The following is a 14,815-nucleotide window of genomic DNA, read 5'->3' on the forward strand; positions in this document are numbered from 1 at the left end:
GCCTTCTTAGACTTTACCACTATGTCATCAATGTGCACCTCCATGAAGTGTCTCAATATGTCATAAAAGACTGCATTCAAAGCCCTCTGGTATGTAGCACCATCATTCTTCAATCCGAAAGGCATGACCAGCCATTCAAATGTTTCAATGGAATTAGGACATTTAAAGGTTGTCTGGTGTGATGAAGATTTCATTATAGCTAGAGAAACCATCAAGGAAGGACAATAGCTCATTCTCAGTGGTAGCATCAACCAGAATGTCTGCTATTGGCATCACGTACATGTCCTTTAGAGTTGCGATGCTCAAATCCCTAAAATTAATACACATGTGTAACTTTCCATTTTTCTTAAAAATAGTTATGATATTATAAATCCATTAACTATACCTAGTTGATTTGATAAAACTTGATTTCAATAGCTTCTTAATCTCTTCTTTCACATTCAGGGCTACCTCCCTTGACATTCTTTTGGGTGTTTATCAATGCCGCATGTAAACACTCATAGTGGAAATATGTGGTGTTGTGAACTGTTGCCCCCCGAGGTTTTTGGTGAGGTTTCTTGTTCACAAAACTGGATAGGACTTATGTCAACATCATAGTTTTGAGCTTTCACTGCGCTAAAATGAGCAATAAATGGCTTAGTATCCTCCTATACAACTTCTACTTCATTTCCTTTCTAGAATAATAGAAATTGGTGAAATGATGATGGAATACACCAATTTGCATGTATTTGATCTCATCCTAAAAGTGCTTAATTATTTGCAGTGGATTGTACTACAAAGAAATCAGTAGTGGAAGTCTTACTACTAATAGTTACCTCTACTGGAAGAACACTGAGAGTCTTCAATATCTCCCTAGTAAATGCAGACACCGAGACATCAGTGGTAATGAGATCCTCATATGACTTCCCCAATGCCAGCAACATTCTGAGCAGCATTATGTTTATTGCTGACCTATTATCGATGAGTACTGAGGAGGTAGGTTGACCATTGAGGTGGGTCGTGATATACAGGGGTCGCAAATGCTTGCTGATCCTCTATGAAGTTGGTATACTCGAGTCTCACTTCTTTGTATCATATGATTTAGAGCACTTTGATGAATTTTAACACAAGTACCTTTGGTACTATTTTCAAAATTTTGCTAAAGCAAGGGACAAGTTGTAGACAACTATTTTTTTTATCCCTAGAATGCATGCTTTGTAAAGGCAGTGAGAAGGCTTATGATGACAAATTAATGGATTAAAAGGCATTTTGGGACACTTTAAAGACATCTATGATAGTTGAAAATTTGTTTAAAAAATTATTTCAAGTGAAGAAAGGTGAAAAATATGGTTGAAATGCTTCAAAAAAAATTAAATAAATAGAAAAATAGACTTAGACTATGACCTAGAGCCTAAGCCATTTAATCAAGCCATGGACCAAAATCTTCAAGGTTCATAAAGGGCTAGGTAAGTAATGGAATATACTTAATTAATAACCAAGCACACTAGGCCTCACCTTCAAGCCCAATTAGAATAGGGTAATTAAAATAAGAAACTAGCTTTGATTAAATTAGACTTTATTATAAATTAATTAAAAGTTAATCAAAAAGATAATTGAAAAAATTTTGCTTAGCCATTATCCTAGGCTAACTAAAATTGAGATATAATGATAAGCAGAGTGTGATCTAATTTTAATTAAATATGATTAACCTAATCTTATCATACTAGCCCTAGGTTTTCCTATAAATATCCATCCTAAATGACCTAAACGGGAGACTTTTGATGAACCATAGTTTGCTAGAGAACTTAAGGGAGATTCTAAATTAATTAGAAGACTTTCTTTAGTTCCATTAGAACTTTATTTGGCTATCACTCTCCACCAAAGAACAAACCCTAACTGATCATAGCTTTTAGATCACTTTAGGTGTCCCTGTGACCTCTAATTGCACTCCCACTATTATAAAACTAATTTTCACCATTTCAAGGTGTCTTTGGGTGTCCTAGAAGGACTTTGATCGAACAATTGAAGCACCTAAACAAGGTAAATATGATTGGGCACCAAAATAGCTCTTCTATGCATGTATTTCATTTGTTTTGTTTGTCATGTTTGTAATATTTTTAATAGATTTTTTAAAATCTAACAAAAATTTTTCCATTTTGAATCACCCAAAATCATTTTTCTATATTTAGTTATGATTTTAAAGTTTTGCATCTGTGTAAATCTCATTCGGTAGTAATATGATTTTGTAAAAAATGTAACTAAGTCTATATTTGGTCTTTTTTAATTATTCTTAAGTCTAAATTCCATGTTAAGAAAGTCAAGTTTCTTATCGTATTTTTAAATTTTTGATTGCCTTCTTGGATTCATATGTAATTAGTGTTTTAAGTCTGGAGGTCTTTCTTGGATAATATGTTAATATGCTTATGTTTTAATATTATTTAGTGTGATTTACTTACTCCTTTCACATGTTTCTTTTTTCCATAGTTTATTGTAAATTAAATTTCATGAATTTAGGAGTTGATTTAACATGTTTAATATAATTTACAAACTTGCTGCCCTTTATAATGGTTCTCAATTTTAATGTTAGTTTATGTTTGCATTATGTTTTTTTCATTTGTTTTGCATGAGTTTGATGGTTTTTATTTGAATAAAAAGAAAACAAATGGAGGCATTTTGCATTGAAATCCCAAAATGGTATTTCTTAGATCTAAAGTTTGGATTGAGGTGTTATGATGTTTTAATTTCAATTTTAATTTTGTTTAGAACCCTATTTAAGTTCTTATTTTTATGTCAATTAAGTATGGATGTAATTGAAATAATGAATGGAGGAGCAAGGACCCTAAAGAGATTAAGTTAAATATAAGAAAATAGATAAAAAGCATTAAAGGAGCCAAAGGATCGAAATACCCAAAGGAGGCATGTAGCAAGCTATCCATAAAAAGGTCCAACCCAATTTGAAGCCCAATAAGCCTAAAATGGAACTCCAAGTCCCCTTGCATGGGATGATGGGTCCAAATAGCCATGTAATAATTTTAGGACTTAAATTTAAGGCCTTTTTAATTATTTTGGGATTTTAAACTCATTTCTCCTTTCCTTTCCTTAGTTGTAGCATTAATAGCTTAATTCTTTTCTCCTCTCTCCTTTATTTAAATTAGTTTTATTTGTTTATTTATTCTATTACTTATGCATGTAACATAATTCAGGTAACTAATTTTGAAATTAGGTTTAACTTGGTAAACTAAAATTAAATATTGCATGATAGAAACCTAGGAATATTTAAGTTAGAAATAATGCATGTTTAAGTTCCTTATAAAAAATAAAGAATAACTTAGCTAATATGCATATAAGGCAGCTTGGTAAATTAAAATATAATAAGCATGCTAGATTTAGGTAAGTTAATTCTTTATACTTGTATTGTGAATGTAAATGAGTTCGTATAAATTTAATTTTATTAAATATGCATGTAGGGAAAGATGGTAAATTAGTTAACTAATTCTAGCAACTTGGAATGATTAGGAACCATGTGTTTGTGGTTTTATGTTCTTGTATGAATAAAATTTATGCATAATAATTAGTTTGTATAAATGTGTGTTAGGGAAATTAATAAAACAAATAATAAGACAGGCTTTAGGAAACATTAGTAGAGGGTAGCCCTTATTCTAACTTAAGTCCAAGAAGAGAGGGTGCCTAACATCTTTTCCTCTCTCGTACTTACTATTCCAAAACTAGGCCATTGGGCTCATGGTAAAGGAAGGGTAGTGGACCTCTGCAAAGGGTAAGTTAAGTCCAAGCAAATATGGTGCCTAACACCTTTTCCTCTCTCGTCCTACTATCACAAACCTAGGCTATTAGGCTCATGGTAAAGGAAGGGTAGTGGACCTCTGCAAAGGGTAAGTTGCCACCTACACCCCTTCTTATGAATTTGTCTCAGTCATTACTTGGGTGGCAACTCCTTTCCTCTACCTTCATGTCATTACTATCTTAGCATCATGGTAATATTATGAGAAAATAATGTTAAACCATGTTCAAAGGTCCTATACCTAGGTATAGGGGAAAGGTATAGGGGAACTTTACTTAATTTTTAACATGAACTTAAGATTTCCTTTGCCTCTGATTTTGTTATTGTTGGTTTATCTTCTGATAGTTTCAACATTTGTTTATATAGGTGATCCAAACCAACCATCCTCTTTTTTCCCTTCAAATTAGTAACTATTAGGTCGAATAGTCTATGAGTTGGATATTGATTATTTTTACAGTTGTAGTATTATTATATATTTGTCATGTCCATGCATAACATGTTATATATGTATAAGCAGTTATCTATTATAGTTATCTATTATAGGTACATTATTTTGATATGTTATTACTTGCTTAAAATTATAATTGATCACATCAGGTATATATACGCACACATATGGATGGATAGGTCATTAATGGTAACCTACGATCTGTAAAACCCCTATGTTCGGTAGTGCGTTCTACTGTTCCGGTGACCAGTGTTATCCGGATAGCTAGGATGCCTAGAACTACACTTCGTTATGAGTGAGGAGACATAAAATAATGAAATACAAGAAGAGAAAACACAAGAAAAATAAAGGAAATATAAAAGCAAAGAAATGTAACCAAGTTAAGCGAGCCGAGAACCCTAGCGATGGGTGACCGCACCGGGAAGTTACGGCGTGGACCGTTGACTGGCCCTGGACTGCGAGGAACCCTGGAAAATATTTTTAGGACTTAAAGAGATATCAATTGAAGTAGAAATATCATTAGAAATATCAAAGAAAAATTAAATAATTAGTACAAAGAAAAGTGAGAAATCGAAAAACAGACAAAACCCGGTGTTACCGAAAAATCGGGAATGTAACCCGAACAGGGGTATTATGGTCATTTGACATCCCAAAGTGTCTTTTGACCTAAATTTTCATTAAATATAAATAATATTACACTTGGAAAATAAAATGAAAAATTAAATTGGTGGTACCTAAAGTAAATAACAAAAATTAAGGGTTTAATGTGGAATAAATGGGAGTTAAGCTTATTATATGATTAATTTGAGTAAGTGGACCACTAAGAATTATAAAATGGATTAAATATACTCATAAGTGGGCAGATTACTCCCACTCAAACATCATCTTCCTCACTTGGCTCAACCTTGCCGAAACAAACTCCTTAAAGAAAACTCCATTGCCGTTTGCATGAAGCTTCATCCTCTCCCTCATTTTACCTCCAATCACCTAAGTGGCTTCATTAAGTTTTATCTCCACATCATAAGGAAGAAGTAGATACCAATATTAAGAAGTTTAGTGAAGGTTTGGCAAGTCCCAACAATAGGTAAGTTTGAGATTTTGAATATTGCTTTGTTAAACTTTGTATACATGTTATGGGTGTGTGCTTTGTGAAGGAATTTTTTTGTTTTGAGAAGTTCTTGATATATCCAGTTTGGACAGCCATGGAGATGTATATTTGATGATTTATTCTTACATTAATTTGATGGGAAATTATGTTGAGTAGGGTGATTAATGTCCTAGTAAGTTAATTCCATGTATATATGTGGTGATTGTGCAATTGGGATGGAAGTTGACGAATTGTGGGACACTTTGGCATTGTGGAGCATTTCGGCAGCTTTGAGACTCCATAATGAATGTATGAATTCATGAAGATATTGGCAGAATTATGACATTGAGGATTGATGGATATGTATATAAATTAGTTGTGGAAATTGTATGAAATAATGAGTAGTGTTTATGTGTAATTGTGGTTGTATTTGAACTTTATGAATTAGAGTTTTATTTGGTGCGTTAAGGATGTTTGTAATCTGCCCAAAGTGACTTTAAAGTGAAGTGGTATATGGTTTTGGTAATGTACCAAAACAGAATGGGTAAGAGAGATGGACTTAGAGTAAGGTAAATGTGTAATTGATACATGTTTATGCAATGTAATTAAGGGCAGTCTACATTTTAGCCCATAACTTTAAATGTGTAACTCCAATTGGTATGAGACCAATTGGAGGTGAGACTAGGCACAAAATTTGCCAACTTTCATTGAGAAAGCATACCAAAATTCTGCTTGCAATGTAGCATGAAAAAATGACCAATTCGGATTAAGTACAATTGAGACCTGAAAATTGACTAATTGGGCAGCAGTTAGTGTTTAGGCCATAACTCACTCAAAACAGGTCCAATTGACCTGAAATTTTAACCATGAATAGTTAAGACCCATATATACAAGTCTTATGAAGACACCAAAGCCCAGAAATGACCATAAGCAAGTCAAACAACTTGCACAAGTTCGGGTCCACAAACTGGCCGAACCAAAGTTGACCAAATTTGACCTAAAATGACCTAATTTGATGCCATTTGACCAGCAATAGTAAAATGACCATAACTTGGTCTACATAACTCAGAATGACCTAAAATTTTTTTCCGCATTCCATAAGACATAGATCTACAAGTTTGTAGTTTTGACCGAAACCCGAAAACCGAGGGAACTAGGTCTTCCGGCTAGGTCAAACTAGTATACCGGAAGCCAGCAAGTTGCAATAAAATGCACTAAACAAGGAAATGAAATTGGTAACGGGTACCAACCCCAAAACACTATCGAATATGACATATTAGTGACACTAAAACCTAATTTACCTAGAACGCATCGAGGGTCGGTATATTAGGTGATTAAGCAAATAATAGCTTTCAGTGAATTACTTATCGAACATTATCGTTAGAGACAATTTAATTTAGTACTGAAATACTTCAAATTGTGTTTCTCAGTTAGTAAAGACTCAGGGAAAGGGAAGAAAACACTGAGTCTAGACCAGGAGACAGTCATCAGAGGTTTGTGCACAACAACTATTTCTTTTCAATTTTTCAATTGAAATGAATTATGACTATTTGTACATTATTGTTTTAAATTGTGGAAATGTGTTTGAATGGATATTTATTGCTTGAAAAGCATTGTAAATGATTTGAAAACTGTGAGAAATTATTTGAATGATATTGATGGATACTTATTGATTGAAAAGTATTGGAAATTGTTTGAAACCACAGCTATCATGTATATTGATTGTATTCCTCGCTAGCTTGTCTAGTGGGATGAATTGAATGCCCTCTCTAGCTAAAGTGTTGAGGTGTGTGCCTGTTGAGGACGAATTGGATGAGTACTCATATTTTTGCTAGCTAGCTATGTTATTCCTCATTAGTCATTGACTTTTGGGACGAATTGAATACCTCATTAGCCATCGGCTTTTGGGACGAATTGAACTTTGGTACATGATTAAGCTGTGTGTGATTTATTTTTTTTTATTGTGAGATTGTGAAATGAATTTAAAATCTTATTGACATATGCTGTCTTTTGAATTCAACCATTTGACTTATTGAAATTTATTGTGATATTGAAAAATGGAGTTTAAATTCTTGTTGACAATTACTGTCTTGAAATTAACTATGGTTTTAAGTATCCACTATTTGTATGATTTATGAATTGTGATTTAAAGATGTATTTGGTTAATGTTGTGCACCACTGAGACATTGTCTCAGCGATAGCTTTTTATTGCTGTCGCAGGTAGACAGACAGACAGGGCAGCAGACTAGGCTGCTAGTACACCCAGTGAGAGATTTTTCGGGTATAATGAGTATACCAACATTTTGCATTTTGTACTGTAATGTATGACCACTGTATGTACATATTGTTTTTGGTTTTGAGCAGTTGTAAATTCAAATTGTACCTTGAAGTTGTAAAATAATTATGAGTTATTTTGGTTGGTAAAAATTGTATTATATTTCTTGTATCGCAATCTTTGAAAAATTACTATGAATTTGACTTGAGAAATATGTTGTGCTGAGAAAAATGTTGAAGTTGAGACTTGGAAATATATTGAAGTGCTTTTTACAGGTTTTCTGAAGAACTGTTTTATCTAAAATACAGATGGCACTCTGCCAAAATTTTTATGGAAATTCCAAATAATTCAAATGTGTTAGTTCTATCATTTCAGTTCAAAAAGGTTTTTAATACCCGTAAATAGTGCTCACCACTGTAAAAGAAGTAAGAAAAGTTTTTAAAATCCCTTGTAGTGTATTTAATGGGTTATCAGTAGACAGAGTTGGTAATTCATTAGATATACTATGGAATCATGTTATGCCTTACAGAGGGGTAGGGTGTGACATGTTTTAGTGGTATCAGAGCAAAGTTTTTAAATTCTGTTTTCACCTGTTATTTGAATATTCTTTCTTCATAGTACAACTGCTCAATATCATTGTTTGATACATACAGTACATTACATTATAAATATGCACTAACGGGAGGAAATCTCCTTGTGTGATTTGTTCAGGAGATCTAAAATCCTCGCATTGACTATGGAAGAGGGTGATCGTTCAGTAGATCAATCTATTGAGGCTGAGGTGCAAGGGGATGCCCCAGGCCTACAAAATGTCAGTGGTTCAGCAGCACCAGCCCCTATAGTACCGTAGTTTCCTCGCTTTCGCTTGCTCACAGATGGTCGCAATGTTCCAACAAATGGTTGGTAATGTGCCTACTCAAGTCCCAATCTGCACACGGTGGTACAACCACAGTCTCCTACTAGGCAGTATGACAAATTGATGAAGTATGGGGCTACAGAGTTTAAGGGGACAGTAGATCCTCTAGAAGCTAAACAGTGGTTAGAGAGGATGGATAGGGTATTCAAGAAACTGCATTACACGGAAGAGCTCAGATCAGATTTGAATACTCTGTATCTTTGTTACAGGGGGATGCTTATGACTGGTGGAAAACCATTCCCCACGATGCAGTAGAACTGCAGTGCTAACATGGAATGACTTTCTCAGGGAATTCAGACAGAAATATGTCCCTAATGCTTATGTAGACCAGAAGCTACAAGAATTCCTAAGTCTAAAACAGGGGAACAGATCAGTGGCTGAGTATGAAAGAGATTTTTCCACTTTGAGCCATTATGCGGTTGAGTTTACTTTCTACCACAGGAGAGATGCAAGAGGTTTGAACCGGCTTGAAGCCCAGATCGATTACAAGTAGTCGGCTTCAAACACACTAACTTCTCCGAACTTATTTCTCAAGCTCTAGAGTTGGAAAGAATTGAGTCCAAGTCGCTCCCGAGAAAAAGAAATCAGAGAAGACAGAGAAAGAAGGAAAATCTGTAGAACAGAGTTCCAGTGGTCCTATTGGAAAGAGGAAGAACTATGGGGGACACAACAGAGGTGGCAAGAAATCTGATAGGGGAAGATATTCGTGATGAAGCCTCCCTATCCAGTCACAGAGTACCAGAGGTTCCTACCCTCCCCGCCAATGTGAGACATGTGGAAGAAATCATGGTGGGATCTGCTACAAGGCTATTGGAGCCTGTTATAACTGTGGAGGCACAGGACACTTTGCCAAGGACTGCACCAGTAGTCGCAGAGTTGGACAACCTCCTACTATCGCAAGGGTCGATTGAGCCTGTCACCAGAAGTTCACAACCACCCAGCAGAGGTAGAGGCAGGGGTAGAGGTAGCCCAGCGGGCAGCCAAGGCACAGTGAAACAATCAGAGCAAGACAGTGCTCCAATCAGAATGTATGCAATAAGACAGAGGGAAGAGGCAGAGACATCTGATGTTGTGGCTGGTACCTTCTCAACTTTTAACCAAGATGTGTTTGTGTTATTTGACCCAGGTTCTACCCATTCTTATGTGAGTGCTAGCATCATTGATTGCATTGTTGTTCCATGTACAAAAATGGACTTTGAGGTGCTAGTAACAAGTCCGTTAGGACAGTAAGTCAGGGTTAATAGAATGTATAGAGATTGTCCTTTGGTGATCTAAGGACACACTTTTCTGTCCGATCTCATTGAAATGCCCTTCAGAGATTATGATATCATCTTAGGCATGGATTGGTTAGCTAGGCATCATGCCATGATTGACTATAGGCTGAAGACAGTCACTTTTGGCTTTCCTCAGTACAGTGATGTGGTAATACATGGGGAAAGGCAGTTATTGCCATCAAACATCATTTCGGCTGCACTAGCCAGAAAGATGATCAGAAAGGGGTGTGAAGCCTACTTGGCACATGTGGTAGACACCCAAGTGGGGAGTCCAGCATTGAAGGACATCCCTACAGTACATGACTTTCTAGATGTGTTTCCTGATGAATTGCCAGGATTACCTCCGGAAAGAGAAGTGCAGTTTGAAATTAATGTTATGCCTGGTGTGGATCCAATCTCCATAACGCCATACAGAATGGCACCAGCAGAGTTGAAGGAGTTAAAGATACAGTTGCAAGAACTACTTGAAAAGGGCTTCATCCGCCCTAGTGTGTCACCTTGGGGAGCACCAGTGTTTTTTGTTAAGAAGAAGGATGGTACTCTCTGCTTATGCATTGACTACCGGCAGTTGAATAAGGTGACAATAAAGAACAGATATCCATTGCCTCGCATTGATGATCTGTTTGATCAATTGAAGGGTGCAGCTGTATTCTCTAAAATTGATTTGCGATCTGGTTATTATCAGTTGAAGGTGCAAGAGCATAGTATTCCAAAAACTACTTTTAGAACTCGGTATGGCCACTATGAGTTTCTAGTAATGCCATTCGGGTTAACAAATGCTCCAGCTGCTTTTATGGATCTGATGAACACTATCTTCAGACCATATCTTGATCAATTTGTGGTGGTGTTTATTGATGACATTTTGATATATTCAAGGAATGCAGAGGAGCATGACAGACATCTGCGGATTGTACTGCAGATTTTAAAGGAGAAAGCATTTATACGCCAAATTGTCGAAATGTGAATTTTGGTGAAAGAAATCTCCTTTTTGGGACATGTTGTTTCAATTTGAAGGGATCAAGGTAGATTCTAGCAAGGTAGAAGCTATCCTTAATTGAAGTCGCCAGAACATCACGTAAATCATGATTTTAGGTTTAGCTGGATATTACCATCGGTTTGTGAAGGGGTTTTCTATGTTATCTTCTCCACTGACCAAACTGCTTTGGATAGATGTAAAATTTCAGTGGACTGATAAATGCCAGCAAAGTTTTGATGAGTTGAAGAGGTGTTTGACTGAAGCTCCAGTCCTCACTGTACCTACTCTGGGTAAAGAATACACAATTTATAGTGATGCTTCTCACAATGGGTTAGGCTGTGTATTGATGCAAGATCGGAATGTCATTGCTTATGCATCACGCCAGCTGAAACCGCATGAGAGGAACTACCCAACACATGATCTGGAGCTAGCGGCTATTGTTTTTGCTCTGAAGATCTGGAGACACTATTTGTATGGGGAGAAATGCTATATTTACACAGATCATAAGAGCTTGAAGTACTTAGGCACCCAGAAGGAATTAAATTTGAGGCAGAGGAGATGGTTAGAACTCATCAAAGATTATGATTGCTTAATAGACTATCAGCCAGGGAAAGCAAATGTGGTGGCTGACGCCTTAAGTCGCAAGACTATGGCAAGTCTCAGAGTTTCTCCTTTGTCCATGGTATATGAATTGAAAGCACAGCATGCCAGTTTAGAGATTGATGATGAGGGACAGACAGTAGTTGCATGGCATGTACAGCCAGTGTTGATTGATCAGATCAAAATGGCTACTCAAAGTGATGAAAAATATCAGAAGCTACTGAAAGAAGTCCAGCAGGGCAAGAAACCTGAATTCTCTGTGAGAGATGATGGTTTATTGCTACATCAGGGCAAAATGTGTGTTCCTAATGATGCTGAATTGAGACAGATCATTATGAAGGAAGCACATGAGTCTCCATTTGCTATGCACCCTGGTGGAACTAAAATGTACAGAGGGCTGAAAGAGCATTACTGGTGGATGGGCATGAAGAGAGATATAGCTGAATTTGTTTCCAAATGCCTAACTTGTCAGCACGTAAAGGCAGAACATCAAGTTCCAGCTGGTTTGTTACATCCTTTGTCAATACCAGAGTGGAAATGAGAACGAATAACTATGGATTTTGTTACAGGACTTCCAAGGACACAGAGTAGTCATGATGCAGTATGGGTTATAGTTGACAGATTGACCAAGTTTGCTCACTTTTTGCTAGTTCGGATGGACTATAGTCTGGAAAGATTGGCCAAATTGTACATATATGAGATTTGTAAAATTGCATGGAGTGCCAGTATCAATTGTGTCTGACAGAGATCCTAGGTTCACTTCTAGATTCTGGGGTAGTCTTCAGAGAGCCCTAGGAACTATATTGAACTTCAAAGACAAGATTCCACCCACGCATGGATGGCCACCCGAGAGGGTTATTCAGATATTGGAGGATATGCTATGGGCTTGTGTGATTGAATTTGAAGGTAGTTGGGATACACACTTGCCTTTGATTGAGTTTGCTTATAACAACAGCTACCAATCAAGCATTGGGATGCCTCCATATGAAACATTGTATGGCAGGAAATGCAGAACTCCCTTATGTTGGGATGAAGTAGGTGAAAGGAAGATGATTGGGCCAGAAATTGTTCAGCAGACAGAGGAAAAGATCAGATTGATTAGAGATAGACTCAAGCTGCATCAGACCGTCAGAAGTCCTATGTTGATTTGAAAAGAATAGATATTCAGTATGCAGTGGGTGAGAAAGTTTTCCTCAAAGTTTCTCCTTGGAAGAGGATTATGAGATTCGGCAGGAAGGGGAAACTAAGTCCTCGTTTTATCGGGCCATATGAGGTATTGGAAAGAGTGGGTCCTTTGGCTTATCGTTTGGCACCACCTCCAGAGTTAGAGAAGATACATAACGTCTTCCATGTGTCGATGTTGAGGAGGTATCGATCAGACCCATCTCATGTACTACCAGTAGAAGAAATTGAAGTAAATCTAGACCTCTCATATGAAGAAGAACCCATAAAGATTCTGGCTTATGAGGTGAAGCAGCTACGGAACAAGCAGATACCATTAGTAAAAGTGCTGTGGAATCATCATTCGGGCCAAGAAGCTACTTGGGAACGAGAGGAGGACATGAGGATACAACACCCACAGCTGTTCAGAGACTAATGCCAGGTAAAATTTCGAGACGAAATTTATTTAAGGGGGGGGGAGAATTGTAACACCCCTATGTTCGGTAGTGCGTTCTACTGTTCTGGTGACCAGTGTTGTTCGGACAGCTAGGATGCCTAGAACTACACTTCATTATGAGTGAGGAGACATAAAATAATGAAATACAAGAAGAGAAAACACAAGAAAAACAAAGGAAAAATAAAAGCAAAGAAATATAACCAAGTTAAGCGAGCTGAGAACCCTAGCGATGGGTAACCGCACTGGGAAGTTACGGCGTGGACCGTTGACTGGCCCTGGACTGCGGGGAACCCTGGAAAATATTTTTAGGACTTAAAGAGACATCAATTGAAGTAGAAATATCATTAGAAATGTCAAAGAAAAATTAAATAATTAGTACAAAGAAAAGTGAGAAATCGAAAAACAGACAAAACCCGGTGTTACCGAAAAATCGGGAATGTAACCCGAACAGGGGCATTATGGTCATTTGACATCCCGAAGTGTCTTTTGACCTAAATTTCCATTAAAAATAAATAATATTACACTTAGAAAATATAATGAAAAATTAAATTGATGGTACCTAAAGTAAATAACAAAAATTAAGGGTTTAATGTGGAATAAATGGGAGTTAAGCTTATTATATGATTAATTTGAGTAAGTGGACCACTAAGAATTATAAAATGGATTAAATATACTCATAAGTGGGCAGATTACTCCCACTCAAACATCATCTTCCTCACTTGGCTCAACCTTTTCGAAACAAACTCCTTAAAGAAAACTCCATTGCCGTTTGCATGAAGCTTCATCCTCTCCCTCATTTTACCTCCAATCACCTAAGTGGCTTCATTAAGTTTTATCTCCACATCATAAGGAAGAAGTATATACCAATATTAAGAAGTTTAGTGAAGGTTTGGCAAGTCCCAACAATAGGTAAGTTTGAGATTTTGAATATTGCTTTGTTAAACTTTGTATACATGTTATGAGTGTGTGCTTTGTGAAGGAATTTTTTTGTTTTGAGAAGTTCTTGATATATCCAGTTTGGACAGCCATGGAGATGTATATTTGATGATTTATTCTTATATTAATTTGATGGGAAATTTTGTTGACTAGGGTGATTAATGTCCTAGTAAGTTAATTCCATGTATATATGTGGTGATTGTGCAATTGGGATGGAAGTTGACGAATTGTGGGACACTTTGGCATTGTGGAGCATTTCGGCAGCTTTGAGACTCCATGATGAATGTATGAATTCATGAAGATATTGGCAGAATTATGACATTGAGGATTGATGGATATGTATATAAATTAGTTGTGGAAATTGTATGAAATAATGAGTAGTGTTTATGTGTAATTGTGGTTGTATTTGGACTTTATGAATTAGAGTTTTATTTGGTGTGTTAAGGATGTTTGTAATCTGCCCAAAGTGACTTTAAAGTGAAGTGGTATATGGTTTTGGTAATGTACCAAAACAGAATGGGTAAGAGAGATGGACTTAGAGTAAGGTAAATGTGTAATTGATACATGTTTATGCAATGTAATTAAGGGCAGTCTACATTTTAGCCCATAACTTTAAATGTGTAACTCCAATTGGTATGAGACCAATTGGAGGTAAGACTAGGCACAAAATGTGCCAACTTTCATTGAGAAAGCATACCAAAATTCTGCTTGCAATGTAGCATGAACAATGACCAATTCGGATTAAGTACAATTGAGACCTGAAAATTGACCAATTGGGCAAAAGTTAGTATTTAGGCCATAACTCGCTCAAAACTGGTCCAATTGACCTGAAATTTTAACCATGAATAGTTAAGACCCATATCTACAAGTCTTATGAAGACACCAAAGCCCAGAAATGACCATAAGC

This window comes from Hevea brasiliensis, chromosome 4, assembly GCF_030052815.1.
Source record: "Hevea brasiliensis isolate MT/VB/25A 57/8 chromosome 4, ASM3005281v1, whole genome shotgun sequence".
NCBI lineage: Eukaryota > Viridiplantae > Streptophyta > Magnoliopsida > Malpighiales > Euphorbiaceae > Hevea > Hevea brasiliensis.